This window comes from Callorhinus ursinus, unplaced genomic scaffold (assembly GCF_003265705.2).
Source record: "Callorhinus ursinus isolate GAN/ISIS: 27379988/994484 unplaced genomic scaffold, GSC_fseal_2.0 scaffold27, whole genome shotgun sequence".
Lineage (NCBI taxonomy): Eukaryota > Metazoa > Chordata > Mammalia > Carnivora > Otariidae > Callorhinus > Callorhinus ursinus.
In genome coordinates this window covers 5,717,260-5,738,174 of record NW_027397089.1, presented here as the reverse complement: position 1 = coordinate 5,738,174, position 20,915 = coordinate 5,717,260, and the positions used below count along the sequence as shown (strand labels likewise).

The 20,915-nt window shown below is 41.9% G+C and overlaps 1 protein-coding gene across 3 annotated transcripts in view; it reads left to right on the top strand.

The window, feature by feature from the left end:
* Positions 1-3,214: 3,214 nt before the first annotated feature.
* Positions 3,215-20,915, top strand: part of FAR2 (fatty acyl-CoA reductase 2) — a 141,164-nt gene continuing 123,463 nt past the window's right edge. For 2 of the 3 annotated variants that reach the window (XM_073877762.1, XM_073877763.1), the window contains exon 1: positions 3,877-4,154. The gene's annotated coding sequence lies outside the window, so the exon portion shown is untranslated. Of the gene's footprint in view, positions 3,595-3,876; positions 4,155-20,915 lie in introns of those variants that run through there. The other variant, XM_025879954.2, reaches the window with a different exon arrangement.

Here is a 20,915-nt window from a genome sequence, read left to right as displayed (position 1 = left end):
AAATCAAACCTCTGTTTCCTTGATGTTATCAGTCAACAGAAACAGTTTGTGTTTAAAGAGATAGCATTCTTTTGGAAGACTGGCTTTATTCACAACCTCCCACTTGACAGCGTCATTAGAATGATTTGACGTATTACTTTGGGTCTGGCACATTTTGTAAGTATTTTGCATATTAAATAAAAACTTCCAGGCAGATTTATAAAGAAACATTTATTTTATGGGGTTGAATAAAATGGTAAGTCGCTGAGCAATAGTGAGGGAGAAAAGACTTTGAAAGTAGAAGTTAGTTGTAATAGCCTATTTCTCAACATCGACCATGAACAACGATGGTTTTGAGATAAAACCCTGAAGACTGCCCTCTAATCAGACCAGCGTAGAACTGAATGTGTATTAGCAGGAGTTGTATGTGTATGGTGTGTGAGGATCCAGAACAGGACACATTGCACAAAATCAGAACCCTTTGTCATCTTAGCTGCACTTAAGCCTATTGGAGAGTTTATTTTGCAAGATGATGAAATCTTTAGCATGTCCCTGCCTATCCCTTCAAAAGTGAATGAGAATTTTAAGATAACTCTATTAAAATACCCACTTGAAAAGGTCTTGATCCATATTATTATCTCTTTTGTGAAAAAACAAAAAAGTAAATATGTGGAATTGCAGCACAAATTGTTCATACTCATTTCCTCGGGCTGCTGTAATCAATTACTGGGTGGCTTGAACCACAAGAATTAATTCTCTCACAGTTCTGAAGCTAGAAATCTGAAATCAAGGTGCAAGGCCATGCTCCCTGCGGAGGCGGGAGGGAAGAATCCTTCCTTCTGTCTTTCGGCTTCTGGGGGCTGTCATCATTCCTTGGTTTCCTTGGTTTTGTTGTTGTTGTTGTTATTGTTGTTTGTTTGCCTCATCACTCCAATCTCAGCCTTGTCTCCACATCACTTTTTCCAACAAATCCTCCTTTGCCTTTCTTTTATAAAGGCACTTAACATTGGGTTTAGCGCACACCTGGATAATCCAGGATTAATTGCTCTCAAGATCTTTTTTAACTGTTACATATTCAGAGACCCTTTCATCCAAATAAGGTAACATTCATGAGCTCCAGGGAGGTATCTTTTAGGAGTCACCATTCAACCCACTACATTGCCTCTTTTTGTTTTTACCTGTTTAGGGTTGAAATGTGCCCTTCTCCACCCACCTCCCCCATTGTACACTGAAGTCCTGACCCTCAGTAACTCAGAATGTGACCTTATTTGGAAATAGGTTGTTGCAGATGTAATAAATTAAATTCAGATGAGATTAGGATGAGCCCTAATCCAGGATGACTGGTGCCTTTATAAAAAGGGGAAATTTGGACATCAGGGAGAACACCATGTGGACATGAAGGCAAAGATTGTAGTTCCACAAGCCAAGAAAAGCCAAAAATTACCAGCCTGCCACCAGAAGCTAGGTGGGAGGACTGAAATATTCTTCTCACAGCTCACAGAGGGAAGAACCCTGCAGACACTTGCTCTTGGACTTCTAGCCTCCAGAATTGTGAGACAATAAATTTCTGTTGTTTAAACCAGTCTGTGTACTTCAATATGGCAGCACTAGCAGACCAATACATTATCCATACATAAATGTCATTTTAAATGGTGATAATCAAATTACAATGTTGTAATCTATAATAATGTTGCATTTTAGTTGCCAACATTCCACTGAAAGTATGTTTATTTTCTACGTTATAAACGACGCTATAACAAACCTGTAACTTTGTCCATATGGCATTTCCCTTTTTGTGGAGTGGTTCCTTTGGATATCTTCTAAGAATTGGGAATCCTTTATCAAAAGGTGCAGAACAATAAAAAAAATTTTTGAGTGACTGAACATTTTATGTTTTGGAAATGTGTTGCTAGATTGATTTCCAGAGTTGTAACAATTTAACCTTCTATCTGCCCCGTGATGAGGGATTTCAACATATTCTCACCAACATTTGACAGTATCATTTCAAGTACGGTCATACACGTTTTGGGAATACGTTTTGATTTCTTCTCCAGTGGGGGAAAGGGTAACAAAAAGTATATTTATCATTTCAAGTACTGTCATACACGTTTTGAGAATACATTCGGATTTATTTTCCAGTGGGGGAAGGGAAGGGGTAACAAAAAATATATTTACTTGGTCCTAACTTTTTCTTTCTCTTGCTTTCGGTCAGCCACCAGAGGAAATTAGCCACATTGTCTTTAGGCTACGCTTTGCTTGCCACATTTAATCAAAGAGAGCCCAGTAGAAGAGAATTCAAGATGGATATGAATTCTTTTTAATGCAAAAAAAATGCTCATTTCATTAATTCCATCCTTCATGAATTAAATTTTATTTATTTGTATGTCGACTGTTGTAATGAGGACAGTGAAGACAGCTTCTAGGGCAATATTCATTTTGTTTTATCTAAACACACCACATTTATTTGGGAATTTATCTTCCACCTTGTTCTAGGAATTAGCTTGGGCGTTGGCCCGCATTCAGCACTTGGGTGCTGAAGCCTAGGACGGCTCCACTCCCCTGCCTGTCCGTCCCTCTAGAAGTCTTCCCTGACAACGGATCCAGTTTTTCCGTTTAAATATTAACAGTGACCGAACCAAATCTGCAAAAAAGCTACCAGGCTAAGAAGCAAAACGTCTTTTTTTTTTTTTTTTTTTTCTTTTCCTTTTAAGCTGTTGAAGCGCTTCTGAGCAAAGCTGCAGAAACAGCAGCGCTCATCCCGGGTCCTTTCTAGTCTCCTCTCCACCTGCCCACTCCCACCCGCAGCCGACGCAGACAGAGCCTCAAGTCTGCCCTCCAAACCCTGGGTATGAGTAGAGCGTGCCTCCACCCCCGTGAATTTTTAGAAGGACGCTGCGCTCGTCGGTCATTGCAGGGCTCCTCCGCAGAGTGGAGCAGATACAAGATCATCCCTCCCACGGAGTGTGTGTTACCCACACTCTCAGTGAACTCGGATTTTGAGGCTGTATTTTCTACTAGGGTGGGTAGGGAAAAGATGTGTCCTCCAAGCATTCAGACCAGAACCTTAGACTTTCTGTCTCTCTTCCCCTCCACCCCTACTTCCCTCCTCCTCTCTGTCTCAAGGTGTGGGAGCATTTCTTTTCCAGACCAGAGAGGGGCGCCTTTCTAGCTCCCTTTCCCCTCACCCACCGATTAAAAAAAAAAAAAAAAGGGGGGAAAAAGGAAAAAAAAAAAAAAAAAAAGCCCGGGAGTAATAGCGAGCGTCTGTGCTGGGTGCTGAATGAATGGAAGCCGCGGGGCGGGCCTGCGCGCACCGTGCCGTCGCCCCGCGGCCTGTAAGGGCCCTCGCCAGCCCCGCGCCCTCCTCCCGCCGCGGGCTGAGGCCGCCGCCGCCACTGCGCCCCACGCCGAAGCCGCGGCGGCAACCGGGAAGGTCGGAGGGAGGGTGGTTTCCTCCAGCCCCACACCCAGTCTCGGAGCCGGATATATAGTGTCACGTTTGGGAGCCGAAAGCCGAGAGCGCTTTCCCCGCGGCTGGAGTACTTGCCGGAGCCTCGGGGAAGGACCGGGATTCACAGGACCACTGGTTGAACCCCACCCGCGCCGGAGGAGCAGGTATTCTAGGGGCCGCAGCCCAGCGCTCACCGAGCCCACGCCTCGGAGGCCACGCGGGGCTGGGGGCGCCCGGGGAGGCAGGCTTGGCCGGTGCGCGGGAGGGGCGGGTCCCCGCGGGAGGGTGGGCGTGCGGCCAGGAGGCAGGAGGGAAGCGTCTAGGGAGGCTCTGCCCCTGCGGGCGCCCCCGGCCGTCGGCCGGCGCTTTGGGCGCCCGCGCTGCCCCCCGAGGTGGAGCGCCCAGGGGGTGGCAGCGGCGGCGGGCCAGGCCGGGCCCGAGAGGGTTAACGTGGGAGCCGCGCCTGGCAGCCAGGATGGAGGGAGATAGGCGCCTGGCCACGTCTGGCGGCGGCCTCCTTGGCCCCAGGTGCTATTCCTAAAGAGAGCACGGCGATTCCGGGCCACGTGTGGAGCGGCGCCGGGTCCGCGGCCCTCCCTGCGCGGGAGAGACCGGCTTGCTTCCCGGCCCCGCGGCTCGTGCTCGCTCGCCCTGAGCCCCGCGCCGGGCCGCGCGTCTGGACCCTCCCACTTCCACGCCGGCCTCGCGGAGGCCCCATGCCCAGGTGAAGAGCGCAGGGGTGGTTGGGGTGGGGTCGGCTGCTGTCGGAAGTTTGCCGCCTCTCGCTGTGGCCTGGGCGTGGTGGAAAGAGCCGGGGAGCAGGTACCTTAAGACTCCAGTTGGAGTAGATGGCTAGCGAGAGGGCTGCTCACACCTTGGGAGAGATTGATTACCCGCGGGGCAATTCCATTCAATTAAAAGGATTAATAACCAACTTAATCCTAGAAACCAGAGGAAAGCTACTCTCACCTGCTACTCACCTGCCCGCCTACTCTTTCACCTTGCGAGATGGGTAGAATTAATGAACACTTACTCTTGGATGGATGAGTTACCTCGTGTGAGCAACCAGGTCCTCGATGGATCTGCAAGAGCTTTGGCAGCTGGTTGAATCGTGCGGAGTGCCCCATTGTACCATGAGCAAGGACAGAGTAGGGACAGCAGGGTGACCAAGAAATTCAGGTTAATGGTACTTTTCTACTTGTTCGAGGTGCATCATGAGAAGTTTGACACTGAGCGAAAGGAAATTTGAAAACCCTCTAGTTTCAATTACTCATGTCTCTACCCCCATTTATATGAGTTGGAGATTTGGCTGAGAAGCAAGCATATTTATTCTGAAAGGGCAAAGGGAATAAAATTTTAAGGCAGCCGCTCGCATTGCAAGAGCAGGCTTTTCAGCACAAGGCACATTTAGGGATATTTGTGTGTGAAACTTCCAGGAGATGGCTGTGGGGTTTTACCAGCCAGACTCGGGTGTTGAAGTATTTCGCCAGTAGTGTTTCTCAGGATGCAGGTCTTCAGAGGGCTCTTTTTTTATTTCTGAGGGCATTTTCTGCACCTGCTTTTTTTTTTTTTTTTAACAAATTCCTACCTGACTCCTACACCACGAGTTGGTAAATCTTGCAGTGAGGCATTTCTCCTTTATTTGAAGGAGGGAATGTGATTTCTAATTACAGAAGAGGGAGCAGCTTTCTTTAAGGGGGTAAAAATCAACAAAAGAGCTCCTTTTTGGGTATCACGTTGGGGTTTATTAAGAATTTGGTCATTTTGAACATCTCACCATTTGCTTTCCTATCATCGGAAGATGCATTTTGAGTGTATTTCTGGCAACATCTGGGCAGTCTTAAGAATTCTTTGTTTTGTTTTTGTTTTGTTTTTTTTTTAATTAACTCCCCTGCATTCATGAAAACTCACTCATTCACAAGCACAGTCTCCAGAAGGATCATGCACAGTGACCACCAGCATGCTTGTCCCTGACATTGGGGGCTCTGTGAGGACATATTTTACTCTTGGAGAGTCATTCTTCATGCTTTATTTTGTTGACAGACCACTTTAAGAATCTGATGAAAAGCTATGGAATATGAAAAACAAACATATGCACATTAAGAAAGAATTCTGCCTATGGTTTCAGAGTTCACAGCCTCCTTGATACCCAACCAAATGTTAGGCGTGCAGAGGCCCTGAGCAGGGCCAGCTTCATGGAAACGCAAACTGTGTAGTCACGTGAGGCTCTGAACTTAGAAGGGCCCTGCACTTGGTTTAATGTTCTGTCACTGTCAGCTCTCTTAATAATTTTCAAACAAGGAGCTCCAAATGTTCATTTTATACTAGATCCTGCAAATTCTGTAGCCAGCCCTGACCCCAGGTTAACAATCCTGTTCTAGAACTTACTAACAGTATTGTGGTAATAGTAATCCTACATTTTAGGTGAATTCTCCAACACAATCCTGAAAGTTAGCCGCTTCATACCTATATCATAAAGCCCCTCTTCTTCATGCTCAGTTTCCTTACGGACCAATTAAAGATAACAATGTCTACCACTCTATTCACCTTAAAAGACTGTTGTGAAGATATGCTAGATAAAGAGATAATAATTGTAGAAAGGTCTACTTCCCTTGAACAGTTCTATGCTAACAAAGATAGTATTGTTACAGGCTTAACTTTCGTATTCCAGGTTTCAGAAGTAGCTTGAGGAAGTTTGGTGGCAGAACTTTTATAATAACCCTTATATTTTGATGGGGAAGAAAATAAAAAGTAGCTAAGGTATTCAGTACTTTAAATATTCCTTAACAACCTTATTTGGACAAGATTGGAATTGGCAAGTAAAGTTGCAGAATAACTTCTCGGATCCCAAAGTCACTTCCTGAATTAAATGGATGTTTGGGTCTAATTCATCCAAAAATCGAGCAATGAGAAACTGAGTCAATAATTGAAATGTTTTTGCTTCATTTAAGTTCTAAAAATCCATATTTTCCAAGTCTTGAGCAAGTCATTCTTTTAAATATTCTGGGAGATACCAGCAGTATAAAGTCCACCGAGTCCACCCGCTCCTTCACCAAGTTGTCTTCACCTCCTTTAACACTAGAGGAGGACCTGAAAAACTTCCGGCAAGTTCTCTGTCCCCACTCTTCCTCCCTTAACTACTTTATCCCAGCTTTCATTCCCAGTATGATGGCAACACACTCCAAAATGTTGAGGAAGAAAACAGTGAAAGGAAATGAGTCCAGTCTCCATATCAAAGTCTTAAAATGGGGGCACTAAAGGTGATGGATAGAGACTTCTTTCAGGCAACTACTCTGCAAAGGCATGCTGTGTACTTGGGGTTATGAAGTACCAGGTCCTGTACTCCATAGACTTACAACAGCATTGGCAAGACAAACTGTAAAGATAAGGTGTTAATTAATAGTAACAGATGAGTCGTTACAAGGCAATATAAGAGTACGCACCAAATGAATGGTACAGAATATAAGTACAATGAGTTCCCAAGAAGAAAATAAACTGAAATGGTTAGTGAAGCTTAAGAGGAGAGCTACAGGAAACATCCCTTAGAGCTCTGCTCCCGACAGAGATGAATGAATGAGTCTTCTGGGTGATTAGTGTGCAAAAAGTGAAAATCTGGATGGAGCTAAGGTTTCATGTAAGGGAGAGGCAGCAGATAAAACTATCAGAGAACTTTCCAGTGGCTAGCTTCATTCATGTAATAAATAATCATTGAGCCCTTTCTGTGACCAGACACATTGCCAATTTTTCCACATTTAGTGTTAAATAGGCAGATGCGTTCCCCATCTTGTGGAACTTACAGACATTTAAAAAACAAACATGTAATAACAAATTGTTGGAAGTAGAATGAAGAACAGGGTGCTATTTAAGAAAAAAAAAAAAACAGAAGGGGCGGCTGGGTGGCTCTGTCGGTTAAGCGTCCAACTCTTGATTTCTGCTCAGGTCATGATCTCAGGATTGTGGGATGGAGCCCCTCATCAGGCTCCCAGCTCAGCGGGGAGTCTGCTTGGGTCTCTCTCTCTCTCTCTCTCCCTCTCCCTCTGCACCTGCCCCCCTGCTCGTGTGTGCGTTCTCTTTCTCTCTTTCAAATACATCTTAAAAACCAAACAAAACAATAGGAATGGATTCAGATGTGGTGCTTTGGGAAGGTCTCTTGGACAATGAAAGATTTAAATTGATATTTGAAAGAAGCATAGGGGTTAGCTTGGGAAAAAAGAAAAGGAAGGAAAAGCAGTCTGGGCAGAGGAGGTAGCAAACGGGAAGGCTGTAAGGAGAGGGAAAGGCTGGAAATGCGCTGGGGACAGAGAGGAAGCCTGGGTGGCGCGAGTCTGGTGAGGAGATTGCTGAGAGGCTGGACCCGAGTGTGGAAGGAGTAGGCAGGACCCTGATCGATTGTGTAAAACCCCACAGATCTTGATAAAGATTCTGAATTCTGTGTTGGTGGGAAGCCACTGAAGACTTTGAAGCCAGGGACCATTAATTTATGTTTTGAGGCGATCTTTACGGGTGCAGTAAGGACAAAGGGCAAGAAGAATAAAGGATTGGAAGAAGGCCGAGCAGTTAGGGCAGAGCGCCGGGGACGGTACTGACAGGGAGGGTGGAGGGAAGGGGACAGACTTGAGGTGTATTTTGAAGGTAGAATGGATAGAACTTGTTGATAGATTCGATATAAGAGGGTAGGAGGCCAAAAAAAGTGTGAGAATGAATTCTTTTCAGTAGATACTGCTGACAGTTTATAATCCAAAGCAATAGACTCGTGCCTATGATTTAGAGTCGCTGCAAGAACTGAAAAATGAAATGGAAGCTGGTAACCCTCCTCAGTACCTCTGGAGAATATACCAGGCTGTTGAGGTAGAGGTCAGAGAGGGGAGGGAGAACTTTTGCTTTTCATACTATCATCTGTACTGTTACGATTATTTTTAAGCCATCATGTATTTTGTCACTTCTTAAAAAGTTACCACAGCAACAAATACGGCCCCTGTTTTGTTGGCTTGAGCGCACGAAGAGACTATGGGGTCATTTCTTAAAAGGACAAAAATTAGGAGAGAAAGGTCTGATCCTTACCAAAGTGATTGGTTCTAAAACATAATTCACTTCCCTGCTTAAAACCTTTCCGTTCTTTCCCCTTGTTTATATCAGTGTTTCCCAAAACATAGTCTGGATCATTAGTGTTTTGGCATACTAATAACAGTTAAGTGAAGGGGGGAGAAAAAGCTTTCCTGATCATTTAAGTTTGAGAAACATTTGGTTTAACCTAGCTAAGCAGTTTTATTGCAGGAATCCTCAGAACTTTTAATTTACCAATGCGTGCTAAGAATCAAGAAAGAAGGGATATTTTATGCCACATTTCCTAAACTTATTTGATCTTGAAATGCTCTTTGGGCAGAACATCTAATAGAGTCAGCATTCAGCATACCACACTTTGGGAAATGCTGCCCTATATTAATAGAGTAAACCTTTTAACATTCACAGCTCTCTATTAACCATCTGCTTCTCTCATCCCTTTCATGCTACTTAGCTGGGAGGAAGCAGGAGATCAGAACTGACTCTGTTAATAGGCTTTAAGTTCATGATGAAACCATTCTGCTATATGGATAAGAGATAAAGAGATGCTCATAAGCAAGACCTACAGTCTGATGAAAAATTACTTTTTATTTGTGTGTGTGTGGTTTTTTTTTTAATTTCCACTTTCATGGCAAGGCTATGCAGGGCCTCCCTGAGGTCCATTCTGTCAAGTCTAGATTTACACATAAGGAACCTTAAGCATAGGCAGTGGGGAAGACTTCACAGAGCCTATCGTGTTCCATGGTAGGTCTGGGCCTTATTTGATGTTCATAATATATCTCTTACAGGGCAACATGATGTGAATGCACAGGGTGTCTGTAGAAGCAATGATTTTGCAATGCATTTCCTAGATCTTCTCTCCAGGCCCCCAGTGCATTTGCATGGGGGTGAGGGTTGGAGGCAGGAATGCGATCTATGACCAAAGAACAGTGCAACCAAAAGAACAGTACAGAAGAAAAAAGTTCACACAGCTATGGACTCTGACCATGGCCACGTCCACTCGGTGCTTAGCCAAGGTGTGGGCAAACTGTGGCCTAAGGGCCAAATCTGGCCCCTGCCTGTTTTTTGTATATCCCTTGAACCAAGAATGGTTTTTATATTTTTAAATGGTTGGGGAAAAATCAAAAGAAGAATAATGTCCTGTAGTGCAAGCAAATTATATGAAAAACAAATTTCAGTGTCCATAAATAAAGCTTTATTGGAAAACAGCCAGTATCATGTATCTATTCATCATATTGTCTAGGAACTGCAGTGTTCTACCCAGTGAGTAGTTGTAACACAGCAAAGCCTAATGCATCTGGCCCTTTACAGAAAATGCCGACCCCTGCTCTAGACTATTAAACTCACTGGCCATAATTTTAATAGATTTGTTTTTCATTTGTTTTCCATATTGGGGGGTAGTCTTAGTTCATTCAGGCTGCCGTCACAAAGTACCATAGACCAGGTGGCTTATAAAAACAGAAATTGATTTCTAACAGTTTTGGTGGCTGGGAGAGCCCACCTCCTGGGCTCATTGATGTTGATGAGGCTGATGTCCCAGAGTTTACTGCCTATTTTTCTTCTAGGAGTTTTACGGTTTCAGGTCTTATATGAGATGTTTAATCCATTTTGAGATTATTTTTGTGTATGGTGTAAGAAAGTGATTCAGTTTCATTCCTTTGCATGTAGCTGGTTAGTTTTCCCAATATCATTTATTAAATCTTTTCCGCATTTTATGTTCTTGCCTTTTGTCATAGATTAATTGACATACAAACTTGGGTTTATTTCTGGGCTCCCTATCCTGTTTCATTGTTTATAAGTGCCCATCTTTTCACTGTAACCTCACATAGTGGAAGGGGCAAGGGAGTTCTCTGGAGTTTCTCTCTCTCTCTTTAAAAAAAAATGTTGTTATTGAAATATAGTTGACATGCAATGTTATATTAGTTTCAGGTGTATGACAGTGATTCCACAATTCTATACATTACACAGTGTTCACCATAATAAATGTAGTTACCATCTGTCACCATACATTATTACAATAATATTGACTGTATTCCCTCTGCTGTACTTTTCATGCCTGTGACTTATTTATTTTATAACTGGAACTTTGTACCTCTTAATCCCTTTCCTCTATTTTGCCCATCCCACACCTTCATCCCCTTTGGCAACCACCAGTTTGTTCTCTTTATTTATGAGTCTGTTTCTGTTTTTTGGTTTTTTATTTTGTTTTTTAGATTCCACATATAAGAGAAATCATATGGTATTTGTCTGTCTTTGACTTATTTCACTTGGCATGATGTCCTCTAGGTCTATCCATGTTGTTGCAAGTGGAAGATCTCATTCTTTTTCGTGGTTGAGTAATATTCCATTGTGGTTTTATTTATATATATATTATACCTTCTTTAGCCATTAATCTATCAATGGACACTTGGGTTGCTTCTATATCTTGGCTATTGTAAATAATGCTGCAATAAACATAGGGGGTGTATGTATCTTTTTGAATTAGTGTTTTCATTTTCTTTGGGTAAGTACTCAGTAGTGGAATTGCTGGATCATATGGTATTTTTATTTTTAATTTTTTGAGAAATCTCCATACTCCCAACAAGGGAGTTCTCTGGAGTCTCTTATATATGGGTATTAATCCCATTCATAAGGGTTCCACCCTCACAATCTAATCACCTCCTAGAGGTCCCACCTCCAACCGTCACACTGGGGAGTAGATTTCAACATATGAATTTTGGGGAGACTCATACATTCAGTGTATAAATTGTAAACTGACTTACTGGAAACTCCTCAGTTATTATCGCCATTGGAGTCATAACATTGCTACTTATTGCCTGACTAGTGTAGCTAATGTTACATGCCAGTATGAGGAGCAGAAGATAGTGTTGAAGATAATCACTTTTGAGAGTTACTCAAACATTTGAACTCCTGCATGGAGTGTGGACACTCAGGTAGACATAGCTAGAGCCACAAGAGGTAGAGAGGGTAGTTAACTCTAGTGTTACTTAGTTGTTGAAATCTCCTACCTCTGAGCACAAATTTACTGTAGAGTATTACCTTCAATTTTCATTTCAATAATGAGGCAAATCTACTTTTTGTTTATGTACTCTTTTTGTGAATATTGATGGTTTCAGGATGATAGTCTTAATTCAGGAGTAACAGAAATAGACATTTCATTGTCCCCACCCTCCACTTATTGAATCAGTATTTTTGGCATTAGAATCCCCTGCTGCTTTGCACGTAACCAGCACGGTTCAGGTACAAAATGTGGGAACAACTGATCCAAGTACTTCCATGGGACATAGAACCAGAAAATAGGATGCTTGAAGGTTGGTGCTTAGGTTTATCACTGCTATCATGAAATCCTTCCAGTTCAGTGTATTCAGTGGGAATCAAACAATGAAATATGGGGCTCCTTGCCAGCTACATTGAGCAGGAGATTTTTTTTTATGACTAACTCAGAGGCCTACCTTTAAAAAAAAAAATTGATTTTAGGAAACATCTCAATTCAGTAGGCTTTTTTTTTTTTACTTTATTTCACACCTATACCACTGCAAAGAATATTATATATCTCTTTGTGTAGTCAACAATGTGATTAAATAGGCAGTGAAAAAATTGTTCTCACTATAATTATGAAACACTAAGAATAGCACATGTGTATTGTTTTCATCATGGTTTATTTTAAAAGTCCTAGATAAGTTTGTATCCTCAACCTCTGCAGTCCAGCAAAAGCATTTCCAAGCTGTCGTTGACAACATGTGGTCCCTGTGGCTTTTGGACATACTATTTTTTTTGTTGTTTTTGTTTTTAAGGTATTTTAACATCCCAGGCTCCTCCAGACATAGCCCCAAACCACTGAGGCACACATTTGAGGCGAGGAAGGGAAAGCAAAGACTTCCCTGTGAATCTGTGCAGAGAAAACAAGACCGTGGCCTCTCCCACCCCCTCTGCGTTCTTCTACCTCAGCTGAGGAGTTGTTGGGTCAGTAATATTTGCTGGTGAATAACAGAATGACTGCAGGAGGCAAGAATCCTATTTCCTGAGCCAAGAAATGAGAAAAAGTCATTGTGAAAACACTGCACATTTTAGATCATTTAAAAAAAATGATGCTTTATTTATCACAGGTCAGGGAGAGGATATATCCCACAAACATCACACAAACCTTAGTATCCTTGAGGGCAGGATAGTTGGAAATTGGGTAGCCCATTAAATTACATCTGGTCCCAAAGTCTTTGAAACCATTTAAGTCCTTCTAGTGTTGTTAGATCTACCAATGCACAACACTGTCAGGAACCTGGAGGAATCTGCCCAGGAGAATTTGATAAACTGAACAAATGAAGCTGTGTGTAGCAATTCAGTATGTGTGCATGTATTGGAGGTTTTGCTAATTATTTTCAAAAAAGGACATTTAATATTAAAAGATATGTGGAGAGTAACAGCAGTTTTTTCCCCCAGTAATAAAATCATCTTAAAGATGGACAGTATTCATTTAATAAAACTAGAGCCAGTTATCAAAAACTTAAGAGAAATTGTCCCCTTGTAAATAAGATAAATATTAATGAAATCAATTTCCTGTCAGTCTGCATATTTTTGTTTCCTTTGCACTGTAGCTTATGTCTCATTCCGAATTGAATCATATTTCAGTTGGGTTTTGTTTACGCAAGACCTTCAGGATGTATCTGCCCTGAAGATGAGCAGATGATCTAAACGATGGGCACTTGTTCTCTTACCAAAAGACGTGGAGAACCTTAAGATCCACTCCCGAGACTATTCTCAACATGATGGGAATCTCTGATGGTCTGAAAGAGTTAACTTCTCTCATCTAAATGAGCAATTGTACCTGTCAAAACTCTCCCCCTAGCAGAATTCTGACAATGCCTCTCCCTTCTTTTCCTCCTCCTATTTTGGTCCAGTCCTGCCTGAAACAATAGTTATGCAAGTGCCACTGAGTGCATTACAGATCACAGGACTGCACATTGGTAAATGTAGGTCTCAGTTTCTGAAGGACAGAGTGAGGCTTTCTCAAATTAGATTGCTGTGGACTCCTAGACCTACTCTATGTCCAGCACACACCACACTGTCTTATCTACTACACAGAGTGGGCACTGCAAATAGCTTTGCCTTAAGTATACTCATATTTTAAGTGGTAGAGTGTTTGAGTACCTTCTCTGTATGGAGTCCAGGTCCCCCGTTCTGTAAAAACAAAAAGCCAGTCCCAAAGACATAAAGTGACTTGTCACACATCTATTTAATGGATAAATGAATGTACACTGGTATCCAAATCGTCTGACTGCAAATCCCATGACCATTTCATTCATTTATGCCTTCATTCAGTCATACATTCACACGATCCTTGGAGTGTCTGCCATGTGCCAGATAGGGTGTTTAGCTCTGCAAACATGATGATGAGCAAGTTATAGTACCCGCCTTTAAACTTTAGTGCCCCCTACTTTTTGAGCAATGTTTAACCAGTTACAGCTTTGGAGTTTGTGAAATCTTCCGGTAAAGATCTTCAGTATAAAATATAAAATACTCACATGTTTTTATTTCCCCCTTTTCAGCCTCCAAACCAGCTTCAGTCAGTGATTTGACTTCCCATAGTCCTGCACAGTCAATGTCAACATAAGTATGCTGGCAAATGGAGTTAAAATGAAATATTGGAAATTCCACAGGGAAGAGAATGAAAATTCTTCCCAAGGAAATGATGTTCTTCATCACTCACCACAAGGTCCTGAGGATTGAGTAGCCTGGGCTCTTCTCCTCTCAGTTACTCACTCCTTCCCCAAACCGGGCTGTGGAGTAGATTCCAGCCTCAGGCCTCCCCTTTCCTTTCTGCCCCTGAAGATAGACACACATTCTCTGTGTGTTTTAAGTAATTAACTGCTAGTCATTGCAGAAGAAAAGATAGGGGGGAAATTACGAAGTTTCCAGAATGATACCTTTGAGTCTTGGCAGAGGACCAGTAGCTGTTGACTCCCTCTGAGATGACAAGTGAAAACCCCCTTATCTTTAGCCATCCATCTTTATTTCTAGGAGATCAAAAACCAATCCTCTGCCTTAAAAAACCTTACGTATACTCTTAAATCTAGATAAGTATGGGATGGATGTGGGGAGGAGTATTGTGTCATGAAAAGACTTTTGGTTTTCAGTGGATTCTCAAAGAGGTCCTGACCAAAGCATGATGGGGGCCCCTGCTATAGGAACAATCCAGGGGACCATTTTACCTCTTTGAAGTACTCCAAACCCAGGCCACTGCCAGATCAGCCAAATCCCTTCTGAGGATGCCTCTCAGGGTCTGTAGAACTGTTTGGGATGCTTTGGTTCTCATGTTTCACCTTAGGTGTATCACATGACTCAGAGCATTAAGTTACTTCGAAATAGGGAAAGGATCATTCCTTTGCATAACGCTTTCCATTATTCTTCATTCCCTAGAGCAGCCTTACCAAGTGTGTGAGGTGCTAGGTGAGGTAGTTGTGGAGTGGACAGCGGGTGTCCCTAGTGCAGAAGAGCCTTTAACGCCACCGTCCCTTCCTGCTATCTGGCTGGGCATTCAGAGGCAAGTTACTTCACCGTTGTTTTTCCCCAGCGTATTAGTTTGCTTGGGTTGCTGTAACTAACTACCACAAACTGAGTGGTTTAAATAACAGAAAATGTATTGTCTCCCACATCTGAAGACTAGAAATCCAAGATCCAAGATCAAGATGTCAGCAGGATTGGTTCCTTCTGAAGGCTGTGAGGGAGGGAACTATTCCAGGCCTCTCCTGTTGGCTTGTATGTAGCAGTCTTCTCCCTGGGTCCTTACGCTGTCTTCCCTCTATACATACATATCTGTGTCCAAATGTCCTCGTTTACAAGAAAACCATTCGTACTGGAGTAGGGGCCCACCCTATTTCCAAATAAGATCACATTCTGAGGTATTAGTGGTTTAGAACTTCAACAATTCAACCCCTGATACTCAGGAAACTGACACTTGACTCTTACACAATGGAGTAAGGTGATGAAACTATTTACAAATCTTTCTATGTTACTAAAAAAAAGAAATATGCATTTTTATGTATGAAATAATAATGAACATAAGTGATGGCTATTGCCCTTCACCAAGAGTTTCTCCTCCATGTAATTTTTATTATTTTTTTATAACTTACATGTGGAAAAGTAAATATGTCATAAATATAATAAGGTGAATATGCTCAAGCACCTCTCAGATTCCAGCTTCCAGATCAAGAAAACAAAACACCATGGGCACTCCATATACCCTCTTTATGCTCCCAGCCAGTCCTACTGCCCCCCAAACTAACCACTCTCCTGACTTCTAAGTCATAGATTAGCTTCGCCAGTTTTTGGAGTTATATAAAGGAAGTCCTATAGTACACATTCTTTTGTGTCTGGCTTCTTCACTCAACATTGTGTCTCTGAGATTCATCCAAATTGTGTGAATTTGTAGATTTTTCATGCTCATTGCTATATAGTACTTCATACTATGGATATACACATTTAATTTTTTTATTCCACTATTGATGAACATGTGTGTAGTTTCCACTCTGGGGTTCTTAGCAATAGTGCTGCCAAGAACACTCTTATTAATGTCTTTTAGTTAAATATGTATATACATTTCCACTGGGTATACCTAGGCATGGAACTGCTTTACATACAGCACGTCAATGAAATCTGCCAAAGAATTCTCCAAAGCAGCTATGCACTTTATACTCCCAGAGACAGTAGTCAAGAGACCCCATTGTTCTGTATCCTCATCAACACTTCTTGTTTTTTGAGATTTATTTATTAGAGAGAGAGAGCATGAGCATGGAGCCTGATGCGGGGCCTCATCGCAGGACCCTGAGATCATCCCTGAGATCATGATCTGAGCTGAAACCAAGAGTCGGACGCTTAATCAACTATACCACCCAGGCACCCCCAACACTTCTTGTTTTCTGTCCTTTTCATTTTAGCCAGTTTGGTGGGAGAGTAATTGTCTGACATCGTGGATTTGCTTTTATTTCTTTGGTGACTGACAAGACTGAGAATCTTTTTTATATACTTACTGGCCATTTGGATTTCTTCTCTTGAGAAGTACCCAAGTCTTTGCCCACCCATTTGTCTCTTTTTCTTAATTACGTGTGCGTATACTTTATATATTTTAGATATAATTCTTTTGTTGGATACCCCTGTACTGTGAATGTCTTCTTCCAACTGGGGCTTCCTTTTTCACTCTCATAATTTTTTCTTTTGATGAACACAGATTCTTAATTTTAATAGAGTCCAATATATTAGTATTATTTTTATATAGTTAGTGCTTTTTGCCTTCTCATGGATCAGAAAGATGCTCTCTTCTAAAGGCTTTATTGTTTTGCCTTTTGTACTAAGATCTGCTGTCCATATGGAATTAATTTTTTATATGATATAGAGAAATAATGCATTTTCCATCTGGATATCCAATTGACTCAGTATTATTTATAAGAATTCTGAGTGTGATTGCAAGTCAGAGGACACAGTAGCAGTTTGGACACCTCAGTTAGAATTAACACATTTAAGCATAAAATCATTTAAAACACATTTTGCTGTAATGACATCTGAAGCCCATGTGACTATGAATATTCAAGAACCCGCAGTGGTAAGGTCAAAGTACTTATTTGACCTGCTTATTTGGACCTAATTTCTGGTGTAATGGGTTAGGTAAAATAACATAAATCTGTTTATTTCACACTCAAAAGTCAAAGTATAAAATTTAAAACAAATTTATGTCTGAGATATGGATGAAAAAAATCACTGTGTTAACAGAGTGAGAAGTTTATAGCCAAAAGCTTAAAGAACAAAAAAATCTTATCTTCAGTTATTAAGGCAGATAACAAAGGGCTTACCTGTCTTCATTGAACTTACACATTAAATGTCTTACTAGTTACCCCAACTCACCTCAAGATACAAGATAGCAGGAATAATGAGAAATTGAAGGCAAGAAGATTAATTAGGTGGCCATCCATTCTTACATGCTTTCATTCAACAAATATTTATTTGGTGATTACTATTAGGTATTATGTCAAACCCTGTGAATATTACGAACAGTAAAACACAGTCACTGCCCTCAGGATGTTTGCAATCCAATGGAGAAAGACAAATAAGTCATCAATTATAGGGTGATATGGAATGGGAGCTCTGAGGTTTTGGCAAATGAGACTTTCAACTCAGCCCAGAGTGGGGGTAGTTTTGGGAACTGCTTCACAAAGGAGGTAAGATTAAGTCTTTCCAAGTGGGTAGGGCAGGATGAAGGGTGTATGGCCATGAGGTCTCGCCTACAAATGTATATGGTGTGGTCTCTGGAGCTAGTCCACAGGCTTAGTGATCTGAGGCAAATGGCTTTATCTGTGCTTCTGTCTCCAGTTTGTAAAACGGGCTTTATAATAGAAAATACCATAGAGTTCTTGCACTGATGCCTGAATTAATACATGTAAACCATCTGGAAGAGTGTATTGGTACAGAGGGAGTATTCAGTGAGTCCAGGTATTGCCATATGCCATGGTTAAAAAGCTAAAATGGATCCTGAAGCTCTGGAGAAACAGCTATAGCATGAATCCAATGTGAAAGCTGAGACAGGGAAAGAAAAGACCAGAACTTCGGAATACAGACTTTCATCCTGATCCTGACCTCTGCTTGCTCAGGGACTATATCTGCCTTAGAACATGACTAGAGTATCTCTACAGTTCCTTCCGGCTCTCATGGCCTGTGATTTTGCAACTCCTGCCGACAGAGACTCAGTACATGTTTTTTATTCTTGTGGTAGAGAAATGAAAAAAATAAAATTTGATTCTGAGATTTCCAGCCAAGTGACTGGGTGAGCAGTGATAGCATTTCGAAAGAAGTAGGCATGTCCTGAACAGATTGGTGGGTGGAGACTGGGGATGGTAGGGCACCAATTCATGGGTAGGATTTTTAGGTTGGGTGAAACCACTTCCGTCATTTTAATTCAGTGTGGCGAAGAGGCAGTGTATTTTGGTAGTTAGTAAGAACCACAAAAACAGGAGCCTGGTTGCCTGGCCCAAAAAGTTTGACACTTTCTAGCAAGTCACTTAAGTACTCTGCATCTAGGTCCCTTCATCTATAAAAGGCAGACAAAATGCAGGTAGCACCGTGCACAGTTGCCATGTATAGGTCAAAATGGTTGAGTTTTGGCAATTCCACATGGTTCACCCTAGTAGTAGACACTTTCTAAGGGGCTGTACTGAGACATAAATGAGTTCATATGTGTCACATGCAAAGGATAGTACTCAACACAACAAGGTAACATAGAAGTGTTTTCTTTATTATTAAGGCTATTTGTCTGGTTCAGAATCTACTACACCAGGTTGCATTTGGCCAGGACAATTAGGAATTGCATAGTATGTCTGTAGGTCTCTTTCCTTATCTGTATGTTTAGGCAGTCATGAGACCTTTGTTAGGCCACTCGTCCGTAAGGTACGATTGTGTTCACCCACTGCCATTTTGCTTTTTCCAGTGCTTTCCTTGGTTTCTACTCAAAAGGGAAAATTAACATCAAAGTTCCCAGGTTGAAGCTGGCTTCCTCTCCCTCTTCTTTTCTCCTCAAACCCCTACCACCCCTCCCCAGCCCAGTCCTTGGCATGCATGGGCCTAGGGTCCATCTCCCTCGGGTAGCGTGGGTATTGGCGCTCCACCATCTGAGGGCCCTCTGCATTCCAGACACCACATTGGCCCTGCAGGGAGGGCAAAAGGAGGAGGGACACCTCAGAGCGGTCTGGGGGTAGACCCAGAAGAGGGGAGAGCTGAGAGGAGGGTGAAAGGAGCCCCAGCCAACCCTAAGTCACGAACTGAGGAGTGGGAATGAGGCAGAGCCTGTTGGGGAGCCACGCTCTGACTGCATGACTTTTGACGAGTATCAGTGAGTCTGTAGGATGAGGATCCAACAGTATGTGAACTGAGATGCAGAGAGATGTTAGAGAAGTAGCAAAAAGAAAACTAGAAACATGCCCTTCCTGAGTAAAAGCAGTACTAGTACAGTTCCTTACAAAATCATTTACTGGCTGTTGCCCAGTGTCACCCATATATTAACCATGATTCACATTATCGGGTTGATATATATTCTAGTTTATGACTTGTCTTATGACTACGTTCTTTGTGGTGTTTTTTGAAGAACAGATGTTCTTACTATTAACGTTGGGGAATTTACCAAATGTTTTCTCTTTGTGTTGAGATTTTTGTGTCTTTCAACAGATCCTTTCCTATCCATGTCATTTGTGAAATAATTAGCTTGTGAACATCTCCTCAGTTAGACCGTGGTCTCAGACTCAATGTTGTAATGATCTATCTCCTCTTGTTGGTGTCAGCGCAGTGACACCACACAAAGGAGGGAAATACTTGAATGATGAAATGCAGGATAAGAAATAACGGCTGCTTAAAATCACCTGTACTGTTTACTGACCCTTTGAGAAGTCAAGGTGCTGTGCGAGGTAGGAGGCACTTTACAAACACTATTTCATAACAATCCTGGGGATTGCAGTTTAACAGATGAAGAAAATAAGGCCCACAGTGTTTAAAATATAGTCATTAGGCAAACATTAATGTAAAAATACAGTCATTACTGAAGCATAATTTCGGTCAAGACAGACACTTCCAACTCAAAAATCTATTTTGAGGAGTGCCTGGCTAGTCGGTAGAACATGCATCTCTTCATCTCAGGGTCATGAGTTCACGTCCAACATTGGGCATAGAGCTTACTCAAAAGAGAAAAACATCTATTTTGAGCATGAGCCTAAAGAATGCTTTTGGTGTTGAAACACTCCCATTATTTGGATGTAGTAGACATGCTTGTGTTGAATATCATCAGATTTTCCTGAAAATCAGTGAGAAATGGTTCTATATTCATTTTGGTTGGGCAGTTTCTCAGGAACAGAATCATGGCTTTGTCTTTATTCCCAAGAGACAGTTTATAAAATAATTGTGCCAGTAGGTAAATATTTGAAGCCTTGGAGAGGAAATTGACTGTTGAGGATAGTTCCCTTGCAAATTCAATATCTTTGAGCTCCCAGAGTTCTAATAATCTAATATACAGTGGTTGAGAAAAAAATAATCGAAATGAGAGTTATCAGGTGTCCCTGTGTTCTAGATGTTGTAATATAGGAAAAGCAGGAAGCAAATGAACACCTGGTGAAAAGTTGTTCCCACCCCCCCCCATTATCTATGGGAGTTAGGAGACTGCAGTTTATTTGATCAAAATTTAAGTCTTGGCTCTGACACTGGAATTGGCCTTAGCCAAATCACTCTGTATCTCTGTTCCTCAGTTCCCACCTCTCTGGATAATAACATCTACACTATTTATCTCCCAGATGGTTGTGAAAAAATACTAAAATGTACACATGAAATGCTTTAAAAACTGTTAAGATAAAGTGTAAGATATGACAAGAGTTGCTACTGTTAATAGTAAAGTAGTATTGAT